The sequence below is a fragment of the Monodon monoceros genome, unplaced genomic scaffold (genome assembly GCF_005190385.1).
Source record: "Monodon monoceros isolate NGI ecotype Baffin Bay Population unplaced genomic scaffold, NGI_Narwhal_1 Super_Scaffold_11, whole genome shotgun sequence".
Taxonomy (NCBI): Eukaryota; Metazoa; Chordata; class Mammalia; order Artiodactyla; family Monodontidae; genus Monodon; species Monodon monoceros.
The window spans coordinates 78734655-78757774 of record NW_021703767.1 but is presented as its reverse complement, the minus strand read 5'-3'; the positions used below and the strand labels follow the sequence as shown (position 1 = coordinate 78757774).

Here is a 23120-nt window from a genome sequence, read left to right as displayed (position 1 = left end):
TCCAACGTAAGAGAAACCTTGGGTGCGAGGTATTGGAAGTTATACACATAGCTTTGCAGAGCCCCGAGGTTCAGGTTTATTGCAGAAGTTTCTGGCCTCACTGGGATTTTCCCATAACCTGAAAGCTCAAACTCATTGCAGCCCTGGAATCTGTAGCATTGATCTGAAATTCCTTCAAGATTAAGATCTTGCAGGATTAAATATTGTTTTGCATCTCTTAAGTTCAATTTTATTTCATTTTCCTCCTCAAGGGCAACTTGGCCACATATAACATCATTATAGTACCACACACTGTTGGAGCTGGAAAAAAAAAGCTTAAGATCATTTGTCTAACTCCTCTCTTTAGAAGTGAGAATACAGGGACTTCCCTGGTGGCACAGTGGTTAAGAATCCGCCTGCCAATGCAGGAGACGTGGGTTCGAGGCCTGGTCCAGGAAGATCCCACATGCCGTGGAGCAACTAAGCCCGTGCGCCACAACTACTGAGCCTGCTCTCTAGAGCCCACGAGCCACAACTGCTGAGCCAATGTGCCACAACTGCTAAAGCCCGCATGCCTGGAGCCTGTGCTCCTCAACAAAAAAAGCCACCACAATGAGAAGCCAGCACACCGCAACGAAGAGTAGCCCCCACTTGCTGCAACTAGAGAAAGCCTGCATGCAGCAACAAAGACCCAATGCAGGCAAAAATGAATAAATAAATTTATAAAAAAAAAAAAAAAGAAGTGAGAATACACAGAGAGGAAGAAAATGACTTATTTTATTAGTGTCAAAGCCAGGATTAAATTCAGTTGGTCACACTAGTCTCGTATTTGGTGCAGACACCACAAAGCTTTAGTTCATCCAGAACATAAACGCACCACAAGGCTTTAGTTTTTATCCAGAACATAAATACAAACACAGTGATACCCCGTTGCTTTGGAAGGGACAATTACATATCAGGAAAAGTCTAGTGAACAAAAGTATGCCTCTTTAGCAAGTAAAAATGTTTCAAATATCACTCTTAGAAATCTTCGTTGAATGAGAAAATTACAAAACTCCCTGCCTTCGTAAACACACTGTGTGGATTGTCGTTCACACTGATCTAGGACCACAGTGAATTAATTTATTACAGTGAGCTCAGCAGAGCCTCTAGAAGCACCTGTGGCTGTTTGTCCATACACTAAGTGACCACAGAATACACTGGTTTTTGTAATTCTTGTGTCTATTTTTCACCCTTTTTTTTCCCATTTACTTTATTTTTTTTACATCTTTATTGCAGTGTAATTGCTTTACAATGGTGTGTTAGTCTCTGCTTTATAACAAAGTGAATCAGTTATACATATACATATGTTCCCATATCTCTTCCCTCTTGTGTCTCCCTCCCTCCCACCCCACCTATCCCACCCCTCTAGGCGGTCACAAAGCACCAAGCTGATCTCCCTGTGCTATGCGGCTGCTTCCCACTAGCTATCTACCTTATGTTTGGTAGTGTATATATGTCCATGCCTCTCTTGCTTTGTCACAGCTTACCCTTCCCCCTCCCCATATCCTCAAGTCCATTCTCTAGTAGGTCTGTGTCTTTATTCCCGTCTTGCCCCTAGGTTCTTCATGACATTTTTTTTTCTTAAATTCCATGTATATGTGTTAGCATACGGCATTTGTCTTTCTCTTTCTGACTTACTTCACTCTGTATGACAGACTCTAGGTCTATCCACCTCATTACAAATAGCTCAATTTTGTTTCTTTTTATGGCTGAGTAATATTCCATTGTATATATGTGCCACGTCTTCTTTATCCATTCATCCAATGATGGACACTTAGGTTGTATCCATCTCCGGGCTATTGTAAATAGAGCTGCAATGAACGTTTTGTTACATGACTCTTTTTGAATTATAGTTTTCTCATACAGGTCTTTTGTCTCCTAAGGTAGGTTTATTCCTAGATGTTTTATTCTTTTTGTTGCAGTGGTAAATGGGAGTGTTTTCTTGATTTCACTTTCAGATTTTTCATCATTAGTGTATAGGAATGCTAGAGATTTCTGTGCATTAATTTTGTATCCTGCTACTTTACCAAATTCATTGATTAGCTCTAGTAGTTTTCTGGTAGCATCTTTAGGATTCTCTATGTATAGTATCATGTCATCTGCAAACAGTGACAGCTTTACTTCTTCTTTTCCAATTTGGATTCCTTTTATTTCTTTCTTTTCTCTGATTCCTGTGGGTAAAACTTCCAAAACTATGTTGAATAATAGTGGTGTGAGTGGGCAACCTTTTGTTGTTCCTGATCTTAGTGGAAATGGTTTCAGTTTTTCACCATTGAGGATGATGTTAGCTGTGGGTTTGTCATATATGGCCTTTATTATGATGAGGAAAGTTCCCTCTTTGCCTACTTTCTGCAGGGTTTTTATCATAAATGGGTGTTGAATTTTGTCAAAAGCTTTCTCTGCATATATTGAGATGATCATATGGTTTTTCTCCTTCAGTTTGTTAATATAGTGTATCACATTCATTGATTTCCACATATTGAAGAACCCTTGGATTCCTGGGATAAACCCCACTTGATCATGGTGTATGATCCTTTTACTGTGTTGTTGGATTCTGTTTGCTAGTATTTTGTTGAGGATTTTTGCATCTATGTTCATCTGTGATATTGGCCTGTAGTTTTTTTTTTTCTTTGTGACATCTTTGTCGGGTTTTGGTATCAGGGTGATGGTGGCCTCGTAGAATGAGTTTGGGAGTGTTCCTCCCTCTGCTATATTTTGGAAGAGTTTGAGAAGGATAGGTGTTAGCTCTTCTCTAAATATTGGATGGAATTCCTCTGTGAAGCCATCTGGTCCTGGGCTTTTGTGTGTTGGAAGATTTTTAATCACAGTTTCAATTTCAATGCTTGTGATTGGACTGTTCGTATTTTCTATTTCTTCCTGGTTCAGTCTCGGAAGGTTGTGCATTTCTAAGAATTTGTCCATTTTTTCCAGGTTGTCCATTTTATTGGCATAGAGTTGCTTTTAGTAATCTCTCATGATCCTTTGTATTTCTGCAATGTCAGTTGTTACTTCTCCTTTTTCATTTCTAATTCTATTGATTTGAGTCTTCTCTCTTTTTTTTCTTCATGAGTCTGGCTAATGGTTTCTCAATTTTGTTTATCTTCTCAAAGAACCAGCTTTTAGTTTTATTGATCTTTGCTGTCGTTTCCTTCATTTCTTTTTGATTTATTTCTGATTTGATCTTTATGGTTTCTTTCCTTCTCCTAACTTTGGGGTTATGTTGTTCTTCTTTCTCTAATTGCTCTAGGTGTAAGGTTAGCTTGTTTATTTGAGATGTTTCTTATTTCTTGAGGTAGGATACTATTGCTATAAACTTCCCTTTAGAACTGCTTTTGCTTCAGCCTGTAGGTTTTGGGTCGTCATGTTTTCATTGTCATTTGTTTCTAGGTATTTTTTGATTTCCTCTTTGATTTCTTCAGTGATCACTTCGTTATTAAGTGGTGTATTGTTTAGCCTCCATGTGTTTGTATTTTTTACAGATTTTTTCCTGTAATTGATATCTAGTCTTATAGCGTTGTGGTCAGAAAACATACTTGATACGATTTCAATTTTCTTAAATTTACCTAAGGCTTGATTTGTGACCCAAGATATGATCTATCCTGGAGAATGTTCCATGAGCACTTGAGGAGAATGTGTATTCTGTTGTTTTTGGATGGAATGTCCTATAAGTATCAATTACGTCCATCTTGTTTAACGTATCATTTAAAGCTTGTGTTTCCTTATTTATTTTCGTTTTGGATGATCTGTTCATTGGTGAAAGTGGGGTGTTAAAGTCCCCTACTATGATTGTGTTGCTGTCGATTTCCCCTTTTATGGCTGTTAATATTTGCCTTATGTATTGAGGTGCTCCTATGTTGGGTGCATAAATATTTACAATTGTTATATCTTCTTGGATCGATCCCTTTATCATTATTTAGTGTACTTCTTTGTCTCTTGTAATAGTCTTTATTTTAAAGTCTGTGTTGTCTGATATGAGAATTGGTACTACAGCTTTCTTTTGATTTCCATTTGCATGGAATATCTTTTTTCCATCCCCTCACTTTCAGTCTGTATGTGTCCCTAGGTCTGAAATGGGTCTCTTGTAGACAGCATATATACAGGTTTTGTTTTGGTGTCCATTCAGCCAGTCTGTTTCTTTTGGTTGGAACATTTAATCCCTTTACATTTAAGGTAATTATTGATATATATGTTTCTATTTCCATTTTCTTAATTGTTTTGTTATTTTAGGTCTTTTCCTTCTCTTGTTTTTCCTCCCTAGAGAAGTTCCTTTAGCATTTGTTGTAAAGCTGGTTTGGTGGTGCTGAATTCTCTTAGCTTTTGCTTTTCTGTAAAGGTTTTAATTTCTCCATCAAATCTGAATGAGATCCTTGCTGGGTAGAATAATCTTGGTTGTAGGTTTTTCTCCTTCATCACTTTAAATATGTCCTGTCACTCCCTCTGGCTTGCAGAGTTTCTGCGGACAGATCAGCTGTTAACCTTATGGGGATTCCCTTGTGTGTTATTTGTTGTTTTTCCCTTGCTGCTTTTAATATTTTTTCTTTGTATTTAATTTTTGACAGTTTGATTAATAGGTCTCTTGGCATGTTTCTCCTTGGATTTATCCTGTATGGGAGTCTCTGTGCTTCCTGGACTTGATTAACTATTTCCTTTCCCGAATTAGGGAAGTTTTCAACTATAATCTCTTCAAATATTTTCTTAGTCCCATTCTTTTTCTCTTCTTCTTCTGGGACCCCTATCATTTGAATGTTGGTGCATTTAATGTTGTCCCAGAGGTCTCTGAGACTGTCCTCAGTTCTTTTCATTCTTTTTTCTTTATTCTGCTCTGCAGTAGTTATTTCCACTATTTTATCTTCCAGGTCACTTATCCGTTCTTCTGCCTCAGTTATTCTGCTATTGATCCCTTCTAGAGAATTTTTAATTTCATTTATTGTGTTGCTCATCGTTGCTTGTTTCATCTTTAGTTCTTCTAGGTCCTTGTTAAATGTTTCTTGCATTTTCTCCACTCTATTTCCAAGATTTTGGATCATCTTTACTATCATTATTCTGAATTCTTTTTCAGGTAGACTGCCTATTTCCTCTTCATTTGTTAGGTCTGGTGGGTTTTTATCTTGCTCCTTCATCTGCTGGGGGGTTTTCTCTCTTCTCATTTTGCTTATCTTACTGTGTTTGGGGTCTCCTTTTTGCATGCTGCAGGTTCGTAGTTCCCGTTGTTTTTGGTGTCTGTCCCCAGTGGCTAAAGTTGGTTCAGTGGGTTGTGTAGGCTTCCTGGTGGAGGGGACTAGTGCCCGTGTTCTGGTGGATGAGGTAGGATCTTGTCTTTCTGGTAGGCAGGTCCACATCTGGTGGTGTGTTTTGGGGTGTCTGTGGACTTATTATGATTTTAGGCAGCCTCTCTGCTAATGGGTGGGGTTGTGTTCCTGTCTTGCTAGTTGTTTGGCATAGGGTGTCCAGCACTGTAGCTTGCTGGTGGTTGAGTGAAGCTGGGTCTTGGCGTTGAGATGGAGATCTCTGGGAGATTTTCACCGTTTGATATTACGTGGAGCTGGGAGGTCTCTTGTGGACCAGTGTCCTGAAGTTGGCTCTCCCACCTCAGGGGCACAGCACTGACTCCTGGCTGCAGCACCAAGAGCCTTTCATCCACACGGCTCAGAATAAAAGGGAGAAAAAGTAGAAAGAAAGAATTAGTAGAAGAAAGAAGGAAAGAAAGAAAGGAAGGAAGGAAGAAAGAAAGAAGAGAGGGAGGGAGGGAGGGAGGAAGGAAGAAAAGAAAGAAAGGGAGAAAGAAAGAAAGAAGATAAAATAAGATAAAGTAAAATAAAATTATTAAAATAAAAAATAGTTATTAAGAAAAATTTTTTAAAGTAGAAAAAAAAATGGACGGAGAGAACCCTAGGACAAATGGTAAAAGCAAAGCTATACAGACAAAATCACACACAGAAGCATACACACTCACAAAAAGAGAAAAAGGAAAATATATATATGTATCTTTGCTCGCAAAATCCACCTCCTCAATTTGGGATGATTCGTTGTCTATTCAGGTGTTCCACAGATGCAGGGTCCTTCAAGTTGATTGTGGAGATTTAATCCGCTGCTCCTGAGGCTGCTGGGAGAGGTTTCCCTTTCTCTTCTTTGTTCGCACAGCTCCCGGGTTCACCTTTGGATTTGGACCCACCTCTGCGTGTAGGTTGCCTGAGCGCGTCTGTTCTTCACTCAGACAGGAGGGGGTTAAAGGAGCCACTGATTTGGGGGCTCCAGCTCACTCAGGCCGTGGGGAGGGAGGGGCACAGATGCGGGGCGAGCCTGCGGCGGCAGAGGCGGCCGGCATGACGTTGCACCAGCCTGAGGCGCACTGCATCACTTAATACTTTGACTCCTTGGGAAAGTTCCTTGATCTTTCTAAACCTCAGTTTCCTCACATACATAATGGTGATGATACTGGATTCTCCCCAGACTTGCAGATATGAAATGAGGCAGTCCTTGTAAAGCATACTTGTCTGGCTCAGGGAAGGCTAGTGGAATTAATGTTATTCTGAGATTAATTTTCATAAGATTTCTGGCCTATTTAGCGCATCTGAAAGTGAGCACCTTACATGTGTAGTGAGATGCATCGGGCTTGGGAAATCTCAGACTTAACCCCTCTCTCATTTTTAAAAGCGTTGCTTGCTCTCCTGAGGGTATAGTAAAACTTAAGCAAGTCTAAGCTGGCTAATTATGAGCTTGTACAGTCGTGGGCTGAGGTTTCCATCTCCATTCCAGGCGGAGCAGCTCAGTGATTCTTTAGGATGTGTTTCCTTAGGCCTTGGTTGCCTGTTACTATACTATGCTCGTGACAAGGCGCACTATCTGAGTGATATTTAATCACATCCTTGGAAGAAGTGGGTGAATTCAAATAATGGAAATTCTTACCATCCTTTTTGACTTCACTCCCTCTGAAGAAACTTTAATCAAGATTTTTCTTTAATGAGATCTATCCGTGGTGACTCTAAATGTAATTTAATTCTTATCAGAATTCAGTTAAGCTTTACTGAAAGACCTTTCCTTGTTCGATATTGATTTCAGAGTTCAGCACAGCCCTCAAGCCCTCAGATGGATATTTTAGCATTTTAAGTTCTTCTGAGCTTTCGTTAAGTCCAATAAGCTGCCACACGAAAAATGTAGAGTTCTCTTTTGGGGGAGGTTTGGGAAGCTGAGAGAATAAAATGAAATAAGTTTGTTTTGAAAATAGAGTTTGTTTAAGGAGGACCCTAGGGCTGTATGTATCTCTCTTGGAACCAGAGCCCTTAGGACAGAGCAATGTCATTCATTCAAATTGCCTTTTGTTCCATTAGTGGAAACAAGATGTCTGAAAGACATCCTGTACAAAACAGAGAAAACTAAGCCCTGGGCTCAGTCTGTGCCTTTTTTTTTTTTTTTGGTTGATGGAATCAGAATATTGAAGATAGTGGTTTATTTAGTTAGTTATTTCTGTGTAAGGACCACCCTGTTTGATGCTCTGAGTTCAGGAAGGAGACCAGTCTAATATAAATTTAATTTATTCTTTCCTGTGTTGGTTACTGATCAACTTAAGATCATATTTAAATTAAACATTTACATAATTTGGAGAGAGACTATACCAGTTATGGCTTTATCTTTGATTTAATGATTATTCATATTTTCCTATGATCTCTTGAATCCTTAATCCTTACATGTACATAGCTGTAATAAAACAAATTTGGATTTAGTAAAGCATTGTAATTCTCTTTAATCATTTTATACATGCTTTCCTTTGTATTTTCTATTGATTGACTTAATGTAAATATGTATATAGCTTTCCATTGTTAATAATTTCCATTTTAGCTTTTTATCTGTTTAGTTTTACATTATGTTTACACACCACATTTTAAAACCATTGGCCGCTAGGAAGATATTGGTATTTTCCAAACTTTTAGTGTTGTACATAACATGCCTATAAATGAGTAAAAATTTTTATGTTATATTATTTTGAATTATGCTCTTAACATAAATCCTTTGATTTATGTTACCAAGCTTACTTTATGACAATTTGGAGAACTTTTACTGGATTTACTTAAAAAGATTTTTCCAATTTTCAGAACCATGAGCAATAATGAGACCAAATGTTAAACTATACCATATCCACTACTGAAGAGGTTTGTTTACATTTCTTTTGAACTGATTTTTAATAGATGCATTATGTAATTGTTTTTAATTTGAGTTTTTATGATTAGCAAAATCAATGAGAAGCTTTTCTAATTTGATGATAGATCTATTAAAAGCTTAGTTTTGATTATTCTTATGGATTTGGATAAATGAACAAATTAAAATTAAGAGCGCTAAGCTTCCTTGGGAAGGAAAGTGATGTAAATAGAATACATTGGTTCTAGTCCTTGCTCTCCTGGTGTGATGTTAGATAAGTCATTTAATTTCTGAGTACCAGTATCCTCATTTATTAAAGGGAGATATTGACTTCTTCCTTGTCTTCAAAGGGAAGGAATGAACAAGTGTCATACTTTGTACATCATGAAGAAATTATTTACTAATATAAGGGCTTAATCTGATTAATAACATTATTCTCATTGCTTTTTCCATTAGCTTAATCTGATAGAATTTAGAAATCCTCTGTGTCTGGTAATTTCATAGCTGCAGTTGCTATGGAAATACTGAAATAAATAGATGTCATAGAAAGAATATGAGGACATATATGAGAAGAAGAGGTTCATGTTTTGCTTAAGATTTTTGTGTTGGTATAGGCAGCAACCATGCCTCCCACTTATGTGTCCTTCTGCCCTTAATGAGACAGGTTTACTCATAAGTACAGATTTACAAAAGAATTGCTGTGTTCTCAGCGTTGCCAAAGAGTCTGGGCCTAGAGACACACTGCATCAGAGATTCTCAGAAAGTCTGTTTATGAAATGGCAGCCAAGGATCTTCCCCTAAACCAGGGCTCTTACTCAGAGTGGGTGAAATCCAACTCCTGACTCTCCAGCAGTGGAAGTTGGTACAGACATTTTTATTATAGTTACAATCCAAGCGATTAAAAGACCTCAGGAAATAGGAGGCCAACTCCACAGGAGACTAAACACTTGAAGTTTCCTGAATTTGACGCACTCGTGGCCAGCACACTAACAGCCATTTGCTCCCTCTGTCACTAAATGGCTACAGTCAAAACATTCTAACTTTTCAAGCTACTCTAGGAGGTAGGTTTGTACCTCTGCAGTTATGGCCAGTGCTTTATGTGGGTATTAGGAAAGGACTTGGAGTTTGGACTAAACTTGAAAAATTCACATGAACTTCCCTCCTCCTCTTTTCTTAATTGCCCACCTCTGCTCTCTCATTTCCAAGGGGTGTCTCTCTCTCTCTCTCTCTCTCTCTCTCTCTCTCTCTCACACACACACACACACACACACACACATGGGTGCACACACACACACACACACACACACACACACACACTTTCTAATTAATGTTACATCATCATCCCACAAGCACTCACCCAGGAAAGAGAAAAGTGCTTCAAACAAGAAGAGAATTTGTCAAGTATGCTCTTGAGAGATTTAACCATGCTAACTACTACGAATAATTATCTCTTCCATTTGTACAGCCCTTTACATTTTACAGTGTTCCTGAGTCTGTATTACTGCACCTTACCATACCTATTAGAATCTTGTGAAACAGACAAGGGGAAGATTATTAGTCCCATTTTCAGTGGCTTTGATATTTTCAAAGTAAAAGACAAAAATGAAGACTAGGGAACAGATTTAACTTGCATTTTATGGCTGGATCCATACTGCCACCCTGAAACTGGTGTTCAGCTTTATAAAAATGTACAGATACTGACAGCCGCCTAGGATTGTAGCCTTCGATTCCCACGATTTTCATTGATGACCACATGAGTCGTGCCTTCCAGTATTACAGAACCTGAAAGGCTGAACTTCTACCAAGGTAAAACCATAGCCCTGTCTTTTGAGCATTTACTTTTTACTGTCTTTGAAATGCCTCAGTTTTTAAGACAAAAGCCTCTTTTTATGGTTAAAAATAAAATAGGAATAACTAACGTTTTTTGTGGTGCTTTAACTTTTACAAAGCACTTTTCTTTTATCTCATGTCACTCTCTCGTGATCTTAGAAAATAGGTACAGTTATTATTGCCTTCATTTCCAGTAGTAAGAAACTGAGTTTTAGAAAAAATCAGCTTGCTCAGTTTCACAGAGCATGAGTGTCAGATCCAGGACTTGACCCTGGCTTTTGATTCTCAAGTCCAGCTCTTTCCACATATCCAGCAAATCACTGAAAATCTCATTTGTTATTACTAGATTTCTTTTTTCCTATTAGTTTTTTCTCTATTACCATATTGAGCTCAGAATATATTTTCTTATGGTAGTATAGTAACTCTTTTAAAAAAAATGAAAACTCAGTTTTTAATTATTACATGCTTATTAGAGAAAAATTAGAAAATATTTTAAAAGGTACGTAGCTCTCCCGTCTAAATATTATAACAGTTTACTCTTTACCACATATTCCTTTTCTATTTCAGTGTACCTCTGTATGGATATATGCTTATAAATATAATCACACATCTGTATAAATGTTTACACACATACACAAACACAATGAGGTCATGCTATTCATATGAATTAATAACTTGCTTTTATTACTTAATAGTATATCAAACTTTGCCTTCTACAGAAATAGTTTCTTTTAAATATTACATGGACACTCAAAAAGAATGTGTATTATGTACATGCCCTTTCTGAAAAAGTGACTCAAAGAAATATTCCAGCAGACAAATAAATTAATCAAAAAGTGGGTGGGGGGGGCCTTCCCTGGTGGCGCAGTGGTTGAGAGTCCGCCTGCCGATGCAGGGGACACGGGTTCGTGCCCCGGTTCGGGAAGATCCCACATGCCGCGGAGCGGCTGGGACCGTGAGCCGTGGCCGCTGAGCCTGCGCATCCGGAGCCTGCGCTCCGCAACGGGAGAGACCACAACAGTGAGAGGCCCGCGTACCGCAAAAAAAAAAAAAGTGTGTGGGAAATCCAGAGCAAATAAATTGGTGATAAGCCATGAACCAATAAAACTAATAGGTAAAAATAAGGAGATATGGGGATATATGTATACATATAGCTGATTCACTTTGTTATACAGCAGAAACTAACACAACATTGTAAAGCAATTATACTCCAATAAAGATGTTAAATAAAGAGATAGGAAAAGATGTAATGGCAAATTCAGACCAAAAGAAAATAATATTAATTACCTACTAACTATAATATTAAAAGCAGACAGGAATTCCCTGGTGGCCAGTGATTAAAACTCCATGCTTCCACTTCAGGGGGCCTGGGTTCGAACCCTGGTGGGGGAACTAAGATCCCACAAGCCATGCAGCACAGCCAAATAAAAAAAAGAGAGAGAGAGAAAAATAAAGCAGACAAAATACAATTTAGGACAAAACTATCAAGCCAAAGAAAATTATTTTATTGATGAATGTCACAGTTTCCAAAGAATAGCTCTGAGTCTTTCTTCATTAAATAGCATTATGTTGAAATATATGATATAAAAATATTGATGAAATATGAAATGAAAATTGTAAAACCATAGTCTTTATAAAACTGTAACACATTTCTTGCAGTCTCTGACAAACCAATTATAGAAGTTGAATAATATGATTAATATAATCTCTTTGGTCCATACAACCAAAGAGATTATATCTTTACAAATCTTTGTGGAAGATTTAGAAAAGCATCATAAGATAGTCTGAAAGGAAAATGTAGACAGTTCCTACTTTGGCAGGCAGAGTTGTACATATGTTATAGTAAGACAAGAAATCTATAAAAGGATAAACAAACACACTCTTGGGTTAAAAAATTCTTAGAAAGTAGTGATAATGATAACACCGTATGATGGGAGGATGAGATGCAGCCAAACTTGAATTCCAAGTAAAGTTAGAATCATTAATTGCAACGAGAGTGCAAATATATGAACCTAAAAGGCTAGAAAAGGACAACAAAATCAACCCACAGGGAGAAGGGATTAGTTTAAAATAAAGGCAGTTATCGATACATTGAAAAATACTGAATTTTCAGGTCCAGGAGGTGATTCTGTGAAAAGCACAATAAAATAAACATCCAGTGAAGATAATCAAGAAAAAAAGGGAGAAACAAAATTTACAGAAAATTAGGAATGAAAAAAGAAGCTTTTAGCATAGGTATAGAAGACATATAAAAATGATTACACTTAAAATTTTATGTAAAAGAGGCTATTTTCTGTGCATATATAAATACAGGGGAAGAAAACTTAAATAACCTGATAAACATGGGTGAAATGCAGAGCTACCACCTGAGAAAGAACCAAGAAATTTCACTAACAGGATTTTTCAGATCTTTGAAGAACAACTGATTCCTGTGCTATTTCAACTTTCAGAGCTTAGTAAGAGAAGATAAGCTTCCCAAATCATCTTGTAAAGCTAGCCTGACCCCAAATAATAATACCTAACCTAGGTTGCCCCCCAAAGAACACTCTATGCGAATCAAACTTTCACAAATGCAGAAATCCTAAATGAAATATTAGCAAATTGAATGCCACATAATAAAACAACCCAGGTTATTCCATGATTCCAATGTTAGAATAGTATCAGGAATCTTTTAACATAATTCATTGTATTGATATATCAAATTTTTAAAAACTAGATAATCATCTCCATAGATACCAAAAGGGTATTTAATGAAATTTGTCACACGTTCTTGTTTAAAAACAGAAACAATTGCAGTAACTCAAAATGAGCTCTAAGTAAAATAGAAGAAAAAAGATGTATAATTTCAATAGGATAAAATAAACCAATAGTGAGCCTTCTTCCTAGATTTTCCTAGATATGCACAGAATCCCTGCTATTATATCAATATTATTCTTAGCATTCTAGTCTTTGTAATGGAAATTTAGAAACAAAGGATAAATATATATTATATATATGACTTTTTCTTTGTTTTATATGTATTTCAATTACATAATATTTCTAACACAGATAAAGATAAAAAACATAATAAGAGGAAATTCCATGTATCCATTATCCAATTTAAGAAATAAAATATTAGAAATTCAGTTGAAACCCCTTAGGTTCTTGTCCCTAATCACATTCTCAAGACTCCTGTACAGAGGTAGCTACTATGCTAAATTGTTTTTTTGTCATATCCATGCACTTCTTTGTAGTTTTACTACATATCTCTAAAATATATATTTATACCTATAAATATATATAATATATAAATATATATATGTAGTATTGTTCGTATACAGTGTTTCTTAATTTTAAATGAATGGCATTGTATCATGCCTATTTTTCTGAGATTTTTTAGTGAAAATTATAAGACTAGGATGTATAAATGTTTACAGATGATAAGATTATTGTTTAAGAAAGTCTGAGAAAACCTAAAGTATTAGAATAAGAGAAGTTTAGTAACCTACCAACATTAAAATCAGGAATTTAAGTTTAGAAAATATAACAGGGAAAAAAAATCCCTATACAGAAGTTACAAAAAATATAAAACACCTAGGTAAACCTTTCAAAGTGTAAATGATCTAAGTGAAGAATGCTACAAACTTTTACAGGGATAATTAACTCATGAGCAAAATGATTTGGGGATTGAATATGCTTTGGAAAGCACCTCTCACTTTAACAGGCATTTATATCAGCACCTTGTAATTATACAACAGCACAGCTTTCAGTGGGAGAAGAATAGTTACTGCACTGTCCTCTGCTAATGGTTTTTATTTAGCCCTTTTCCCCAGATAGCCCCCAGTCCTTTGCTGATTTGCATTACTGCCCACCACATCCCTGCAGGCTTCAAGGCAGTCCTTGATAAGGGTAGTAAAGCTCACACCTGTAAGTAGACCTCCCAGAATAAGAAAGACCTAGCTGAACAAAACCTTTTCCTCCAATTCCTATCCCAAACTATATTCATTTCTGTTGTCATAGAATTAGAATGCTTTTTTAAGGGCCAGGAGGAACCTTAGAAATTCAAGAACGTCATTTTCATAGCCAAGAAAACCTAAAGCCCAAGAAAGCTGACTGATTTGCCTGAGGTTATATGGTTTATTAATGTCAGGGGCAGGAATAGAAACCATGAGCCTTGATGCCTTCAAAGAACTGCTTTCTTTGTGACTGACATGAAGAGATTTAACCATATGTGGCTACAGGCCCTGGAGAAACATCCCTAGAAAATGTTGGTTGTGTAAATTTTGGTTGGAGAGTTTAGAAATAGGACAGCATTTGCTTCAGGCTCAACCAAGATGGAGAGTCTCAGATTTCCAGGTTAAATGCCTCTGCAACTTTATGCTAGAACCTTCCCACTGGCCTAGTTTGTTTATTTTTAAATCAAGCATGAACTCACCGCTCGGTGTTTGGCAGAGTTTGGATGAATGTCAGCATCAGGCCACTGTAATAATGGTTTAAGATTATTTAATCCTATTACTTATGTACTTCATTAGGCTGAGTGAATTGTTGGCAGTGGTTCAGTAAACTTCCTACTTTAGAGATAAAAGGATGAAAAGAAAATAGAGAAGGAGTCTGTTCCTCGTTTTCTTTCATATTTATCTTATATGTCTTAAAGGATAAAGGAATGATAATTACCCAGCTACAGCTTGGAATCTGCGTTAGTAGGGTCTTCTGAACTACTCCATACCCTCAGAAGAGAAAAATGAAATAACATTTTCAATTGGCAGAAAAAGGATTTGGGCAGAGGGGAGAGAGACAGAGAGAGACAGAGACAGAGAGAGAGAGAGAGAGAGAGAGAGAGAGAGAGAGTTTATGCTTTCAAATTGATCTTAAAAATAAACCTGAAAATAAGTTCAAGAGTCCTAGGTAAGATATCAGCCTTTCACTTAGGGGACCTGATGTGAAGCAGCAAATGAGAAAGGATATGGAATTTAAAGTCAGACCTCACCGACACGCAGCTTGGCCAACTACTATGCTGCATTCACCTCATTTCTTTTAGCTTAAATTTCCTCACAAATAGAATGAAAGTGGTATTTCTTACCTCAGTGGCTAAGTGAGGGTTCAGAGAGGTTGACAGGGCTGAATAAAGCTCAAGGTATAGGGGCTTTGAGTAGTAAATAACTGCACAGATGAAGCCTCGGGGACACACCTACAAAACCTGCAAAGGAGAAGTTTGCCTAACTTGCATCACCAAAGGACGGTTATTCGCCATCATTTCGATTTCTGCAATGTTACCTGCACACTACTGGTTTGAGAGCTCCAGGAGTCTGAGGGGCAGTGGCCAGTCACGAGACTCTGGAAACTTGGTTTCTCCAAACGTGTCAGAGGTCACCTGCTTTGGAATCACCCTGAAGTCCTCATTAAAAATAAAATTCTGGACCACTCCCCAGAATCCCTGCACAGCCAGCCAGGAAATTAGCATCTTTTACAAGGCTCTGAGGAGAGATTCTTAGGCATGCTCAGGTTTGAGATCCATGTGCCTGTACCTCCAGCCCCAGTTTCTGTAAGAACTAGTCCCCCAAGTACTTCACTTTTACCCCCATCTCTCTCCTACACATTCCTTTCGAACACTTGACCAAACTGGACACTTCTCCCAGACATTGCTATCTTAGCCTTCTCTCTCTGTGCCCAGGCTGCTGTCTGTCTTGTACCTTTCTTCGTCTCCATCATTTGAAAATCTGTGTCATCCAACCTTAAAAAGCTTTCCTGGAACTTCCCCAAATAGATGTGGCCTTTCCTGAACATGCAAGGCTTTTGTTTCTCCTGCTCTTATAGGACTTAACCCTCTACAACTGGTATTATAGTCATTTGAGACTCTGGCACATTTCCTTACTGACTTGAAATCCTTAGAGAGAAGAGAGAGAGAGAGAGAGAGAGAGAGAGAGAGAGAGAGAGAGTGTGTGTGTGTGTGTGTGTGTGTGTGTATGTGTGTATGTTAGGGTCGGGGGTTATCAGATTTTATTCATTTTTTTCTTTTCCGTAGTTCTTGTCCCAACGTGTAAGCCTATGGCTGCTCTGATATTTATTTGGGATGAGAGGGGCTGGAGAGGGACTGGGTTTCCCTCTAGATCACAGTATCTGCTGAGAGAGTCTTTGACCATTTGCCCTTTGCTATACCTTGGATTTGGAACTCTTTGTGTATATAAGAAGCAAAGAAGGGAACTTGGCTCCCAGAGCCTGGGAGCAGTCACTGTTGAAATGTAAATGTAAAAGATTGAAAGGAGGGATGTGAGAGTGAAGCCAGCTGTCTTGCTTCCAGCTGTAGAATCTTCATATGAGCTACCGTACTCAAGGTCAAACACACAGGCCCGACTTACAGATGAAAATTGCCGGGGAGTTAGGGTGGAGGTCCTCTGATGTTCTCATGACTTTGAATGGGACATGGTAATTATCTCCCACAGCCTGGCTTACTTAAAAAAAAAAAAAAAAAATTTGCTTTCTGAACCTCTCTTTTACTCACCTCCCTGCAGAGTCAGGGGATGCCAGGTGAGGTTAGCATCATCTTTATAGCAAGGCAGGTACTCTTTTTGAGCCCTTCGTAGTGACAAGGGCCTGGTATATCTGGTATACCTGATAGGTCTTCAAAAAGTATTTTTTTAACTTGAAGATTATTTAATAATTCAGTCTCCTACATTTACAATACAGGAAAATAGGATGCCAGGAGAGGGGAGAAGACTTGCTTGGGATGTCATGAATGCATAGATGCACTGAGAACTCTTAAGAAATCTGAAGATCGCAAATGCACATATGTGATGAGTTTTTAAATTGTATCAGTTATCTTGGATCATAAACATCTTCCACAGAAGTTACTTTTACTTTATGGGCTCTTTAATAATGCTAAAAGATATTTGAGGCAATTTATATCAATAAAGCCATTGGGACACATTAGTTAAAATAAAAGTGAACCTTCTAAAATGTATCCCTAAAAAAGTGAAAGTTTATATTTTTATTCTAGTTTAGGCAAAAACTCTAAGTAAATTCTATTATAAAAGCATAACCAATAGACAAATAGTTTTTCCATAAAGTAGATAGCACTGAATGTGCTGGGGCCTCAGAGGAAAGAACTAAGGGAAGGGAGTAGAGACATTTGGGGGAAAAAGGAGGAATTCAACAAGAACATCTTCGTGGAGGAAGAGACCAGTACCAGTGTGTCACATGGTAAATCTTAGTTTCTTCTAATACCACATATTTATTCTTTTTCTACCCTGACAGGTTAATGAGAACTGTTACTATTCCTTTTTACAAATTAACAAAATCAAGGCGTAAAAAACCAAGAGCTTTGGAAAATGAGGAATTAGCATAGGATTAGAGCAGAACTTTGAGCTCCTGCATTCTAAATCTTAGCCTCTACCTTTCTCTTAAATAAATTCAAGTTAACAGATGGCTTGTCATCAGATAGGTCTTCTTTTAATCAACGAGGATTTTTTTTCTCTCTTTTTTTTACAGCCCTCAGGTCCCAGTTTGGTTACTGCTGTTTTGAGAATCCTTCCCTGTGTCCTTCCAGCTGAAGATAAGCACTTCCTCCTCTGACTCCCCAGAGCTTTTATCTATACCTTTGTTTTAATCATTCACCTTTGTCTTAACCTTACATTAGGCAGACAGTCTCACCCACATGTATAGAGACTGTGAGCTCCTTAAGAAGCAGGCTCATTTTTTCCTGTTCTTCTTTGTGTCTCTTTCCTATTCATGCCCAAACCTTACTCCACATCTTCCAAAATAGTGCCCAAAGCAATACCTCTCACCCTGGGAGGTATTTAGTACTTTTTGTTTTTTTTAATGAATGACTTAGTCTGTTCAGGTTGTTATAACAAAATACCACAGACTGTGTGTCTTAAACAATAGAAATTTCTCACAATTCTAGAGCCTGGAAATCAAAGATCAAGGTGCCAGCATGGTGGGTTTCTGGTATGAGACCTCTTCCTGGCTTGTAGAACGTCGACTTCTCACTATGCCCTCACATGCCAGGGAGAAAGAAAGAGAGTGCAAGCTCTCTGGTGTCTGCTTTTATAAGGGCACTAATCCCATCATGAGGACCCCACCCTCTTACCTCATCTGAACCTAATTGTCTCCCAAACGCCCCATCTGCAAATACTATCACATTGTGAGTTAGGGCTTGGACATGAATTTTAGGAGGAAACAGTTTAGTCCATAACCGTGAACTACACCTTTTGGCCATAGGTCTGTAAATGCATTATTGGTCCTGGTTGATGGAGTGGTGATTAGAATATCCCGTGTTTCTAGATATAGAAGCTACATACTGAGATATTTAACAGGTATTTGCGTATCCTATTGCCTTTAAAGAATTTTGGTGGACCCTCAGTAGGGCCCTATTAATGTTTAAAACATCATATAGCTCTGCTGCATTTTCCTTTAAGGTTACACTTTTACCCACTAGATCTTACCTCATTTTTTAGACCAGAGAAAAGAGAAAAACTTGGTTCTTTGGAGAGTTGCTGTGCATTCCTATTAGATCATTAGGAAATTGGCACAAGTGGCAGGAAGCCAAACTGGTCTGTGTCTGGCCAGGCAGTGTCTGCAGGTCATTCCAGAAAAGCTGCCAGAATAACGATGTGTTCTCCAATACAGTGCTTTTTGTCAAAGTCTCTTTTGGAATTAACTCCTCAGGCACAGATCAATAAGCCTCACCAACTTGCCAATGTAATTAAGAGGCGGTAGGTTAAGCATTACTATTAATTAAGTTCAAAGTAAAATAAAATGAAGGTTGTTTTTGTGAATTGTGCTGTCAGACTTTGCTCAAGAGTGTTTCTGAGTTTTTATGGAATAGAATCCTGGAGATGGAGGGGAGGATTACTGTCTCCATTGCCTTGGGAAAAGCAAGCATTTAAACATATTTCTCTTTAATATTTTTAACTGAAGAATAAACTATTTGCTGATTGTGAGAGCCATCGAATGAACACCTTTTGTGTACAGAGGGCTGAGTTCAGTGCTGTGGGGGATACAAGCAGCATGAGGTGCAATCCCTGCTCTCATGGAGCCCTTAGGCAGAGAAGCAGCACCACACACATACCCAAGTATAATTAATACAAGGCAGAATCTGTCTGTGAGGGAGACTCAGGCAGTGATGAGAGCTCAGAAAAGGGGGGGTTTGGAGGGCACCGGCACCAAGAAAGACCTCCCAGATGATGCAGCATTTGAGCTAGGCCTTGAAAGTAGTGTTGGATATGATAGGGGGGAAAGAATGCACAAAAATAATTCCAATTTCTAAACACTTGTTTTCCATGTTGAACTCCTTTACAACACCTGGGATAAAAGGAAAAGAAACCAGCCTGTTGCTAAGTAAGGATTTGTTGAACATTCATTATGTGTGTGTTATTCTGCAGAGAAAGTGGGAACAGAGGAAGGAAAGAATATCTTCTGGATCATGGGTTTTTCTGTATATGCAACAAGATAGCCTCGGACTCATTACCTTCTTCTGATGGCGTCTTAATTGGATTTATTACAAAGGCCAAGTTCCTTTGTCCTGAGACCACCAGTAACAGCAAGCATTGGAAAAGCCATGTTGATGCTGTTCTTCCTTTTTGGAAAAAGTGGGTACTTAGCAACTATGAAAAAGTGCTACTACACCTTTAGACGGTTTAAGTCCATTTTGCTAGTAGAATTGAGTGGGAGTCAATATTGATGCCATTGAAACCTGAAAGGACCTTGAAGACTCTCTAACCAAGCCCCACTTTTTGCATATTAGTAAACTGAAGCCCAGAATACAGTTTTTCTAGGAGGAAGAGTGCCAAGTGAATTTCCTAAATCACGTAACAACCAGTTTATTATTAGGTATTTGTGTTACCTTCACATGGAAGAGAATGATTAGGCTTTCAGGGAGGAATAAGTTGACTCCCAGTTCCCTGAGTTACTATTGCATGGTATTAGGCAACTTCACTTAATAACCTACCTGTTGTCCAGCTATGATAATTATATATCTTTTAGCATTTACCACCTGTACCAATTGCTTAGCATAATAATACCTTATACTTAAATGCATGTGCCCAAAGTACCTTTATAGTTGTTTTTCATTTGATTCTCACAACAATTCCACAAGGCAGGTGTTATTCCTAGATTAAACATGAGAAAACTAAGGCTCAGAGAAAGTAGCCTATATAGCTAAGAAACTGAAATGGGCTCTTGACTTCCATCTTCTGACTGGGAGTCTAGTTTTCTTACCTTGGCATCTCAGTTGCCTGACTAAATGGTCTTCAGTCATTTATCCAACCACTGAGTATTTACTGAGCACCTTCTATATTTCAAATATTGTAGTGGGCATTAGGGTTACAAAGTTTAGAAAGAAACAGCCCCGAGTCCTTGGGGAGTTCCTCATTTGAAGGAGATAGCCATTCAAACAAATAGGTAGCATGTTAAGTGCATACTGGGTCTTTGAGGGAAGGGGGACACATAAGATTGGGGGAATAATTTTGTAGCTGTTTATCTAAGCATGTCACAGTCCTGTCTCTCCAGCTAGATTATAAATATCTTACCATGGCACCGTGTCTCTGTCTCCCCCGAGACTCCAAGCACAGGCCTCATACTCTGCTGGCGTTCAGTCAATATATCTGTTGTTGATGATGCTAATGATTTTTCCCTCTGACTCTCACACTGGAGAAGTTTCCAGCTGGCCCTTGAGTAGAGCAGAGTTTAATTTACAAATTGGAGTTTGCCTTTTAAAAATCACTTTTAAGAAAAATAAACAACTTTATGAGATAGCTTCTAAATACTAACATAATATAAGTAGATCCTCTATTTTAACCAGTCTTTGCCCAACATTTGCAGTTTAGAGTGTTGTACTTGTATGACTTTTCTTCAGTCAGTGAATTGTATCTTTCATTAGGGGCTGTTAACACATCAAAACAGCCTTTTATCAGTCTTTAAAAATTCTAATTATTCCCAAGTATCTAATCATTACTGTTTCATTGATAATGTGAGTGGTATCAAACATTGCAACTGTTTTGCACAGGAAGGGGATGGATTTCAGTGCCAAAGAACACCCATATTTTCAAATTTATGGGGAAACTTTTCCTCATAGCCAAGTGGTGATTAAATGTGTCAATGGCACAAGCTTGGAATTCTGCTGCGCAATGCCAACATTTTGTATTGCTTTATTTCGACCATATATTACAAACAGAATATTTCCCAGCTCACTTATATATGTTTCCTGGTTTCTGAAATGTTACTGGCAAGCTTTGTGAACAAATATTAATTTCAAAGATACTAGAAATAAAGCAAAAATGAGGTTTTTCTCTCATATATCTAAGAGTTTCCTTTAATCATTAAATTCTCAAGATGTAATTAGTTCAATTCTGCTGTAGCTAGGAGCTCATTATAAAGAATCTAGGTTGAGCAGTCTCTCTAGCAAAAGTGGCCTTTTTGATTGTCTCCCAGCATTTCCTAAAAATGATAGTGTACAGAGTGAATTGCAAAATAAATGAGTAAACTGGATTTGTTATACCAGACACCAAGATACCCACCCATGTGTGCATACAGGCACAAGCACAAGCTCGCACCAAAGCCAGGAACCCTACCACAAAGCAAAGTTCCATTTATCCTGAGGGCAAGTAAAAATGTATGCCTACCACAAAATTATTTTCTTGAAAATTAATTTGGAAATGTATAAGCAGATAGTATGGCACTAATTTATCAATCAAATAGTAATTTAAATGGGACCAGAAAAGAGAAACTGTAATTTAAATATTTTTGAGTGTGGTACTGGTTAAATGTGTGTGTGTGTATTGAATTTGAAAGTAATTTATGGGAAGTGCTGCCAGCATGGTGTTTCAAATGCTCCACAGTTTGAATTTAAACTGCTCAGTGGGATCATTAAGATTATTACGCATGTTTTCCAAAGAGTTTGAATTCAAATGACAACTTTAAAAGAAAAAAAAAAAAAAGATGCCCTTTAAAAATTGAGGAATGTTATTGCACTTACAGAAACTCATGCAGTTTGAAGTAATTTGCCACCTCCCCTTCTGAAAAAGTACCTGATGATAACGTTGTCAAGAGATAGGGATGTTGGAGAAAGTACGGACTGCAGACACATTCCCTTGATGAGTAAAACCAGATTGTAAAGCAGACTTTATAGACAATAAGTTATTGCATTTAGTACAAATGACAGCAGAAAATCAGGAAGGATTGTGGATCAATGTAGGATGGAGCACGGGGATCCAATGATGGCAGAGGCTCACTTGAGTAGTACATAAAAGGCCCCTTCAAACTCATCAAGTGTGCCATTTGGTTCTCTTTCTCTGGGTGGGTCTTGGCCTATGGAGGTCTACTTTCATTTTGTGCCAGTTAGGCAAGTGAACAGTTTATGAAAGAAAGAAACAGAGGCGTGCTTACTCACTTTTCAAAAGAAGTCTTTTTGCCTTGCAGTTTGCAAAGTTGTTTTGCAATGGATTTAGCATTATATGTTTTTAAATAAGCGTAGTTCCAGTGATGGGAAATTTACTAGCTCTCAAGGCAACTTTTTCCTTTGTTGAATTCTCTAAAGGTTATAAAGTTACTTCTTGTTTTGGACTGGAAGTCTGTTTCCTTACAACAGCTACTCATCTGTAGCCACAAAGTAGACAGCTAATACATCTTCCTGTTTGAAAGCCTTTTAGGTATTTGAAGAAAGTTCTCCAGTCCATCTGAATCTTCTCTTCTTCTCCATTCATGTGTTGAATGAATGTTGAAATTCTCCATCCTGACCACTTTCTAATGGATTCGTCCAGCATATCAATATCATTCTTCCAGTGTGGTACTTAGAATTTCCATTACCTCGTGTAAAGAAATTGACCTCTTGGGATATGTAGAACTTGATTTAAAAAGACAAATACATAACAACAACAAAAAAGAAGATTCTGATTAACAATACGTGTTTTAAAGTTGAAGGAAAAGTTTATAACCCATCGCCCAATTCTACTGGAATAAAGTAAAGTTGCATATTAGATCTTGTTCTCTTCAATCTGTTTTAATAAGAAGTAAAACGAGATTTACGACATTTATCATTTTCTAACTTACATTAAAGTACATGTTTCATCTCCATCCAGGGGTAACTTACTTATTTCTTTGCACCTTTAGCAGTCAGCACTGTCTTGGTATAGGTGATGTCCATTAATTGTTTAGAATTAAGG

General features: G+C 37.7%; 1 protein-coding gene across 8 annotated transcripts in view; it reads left to right on the top strand.

The window, feature by feature from the left end:
• Window positions 1-23120, top strand: part of LPP (LIM domain containing preferred translocation partner in lipoma) — a 682060-nt gene that overhangs the window by 575857 nt on the left and 83083 nt on the right. The gene's annotated exons all lie outside the window — the stretch shown is intronic.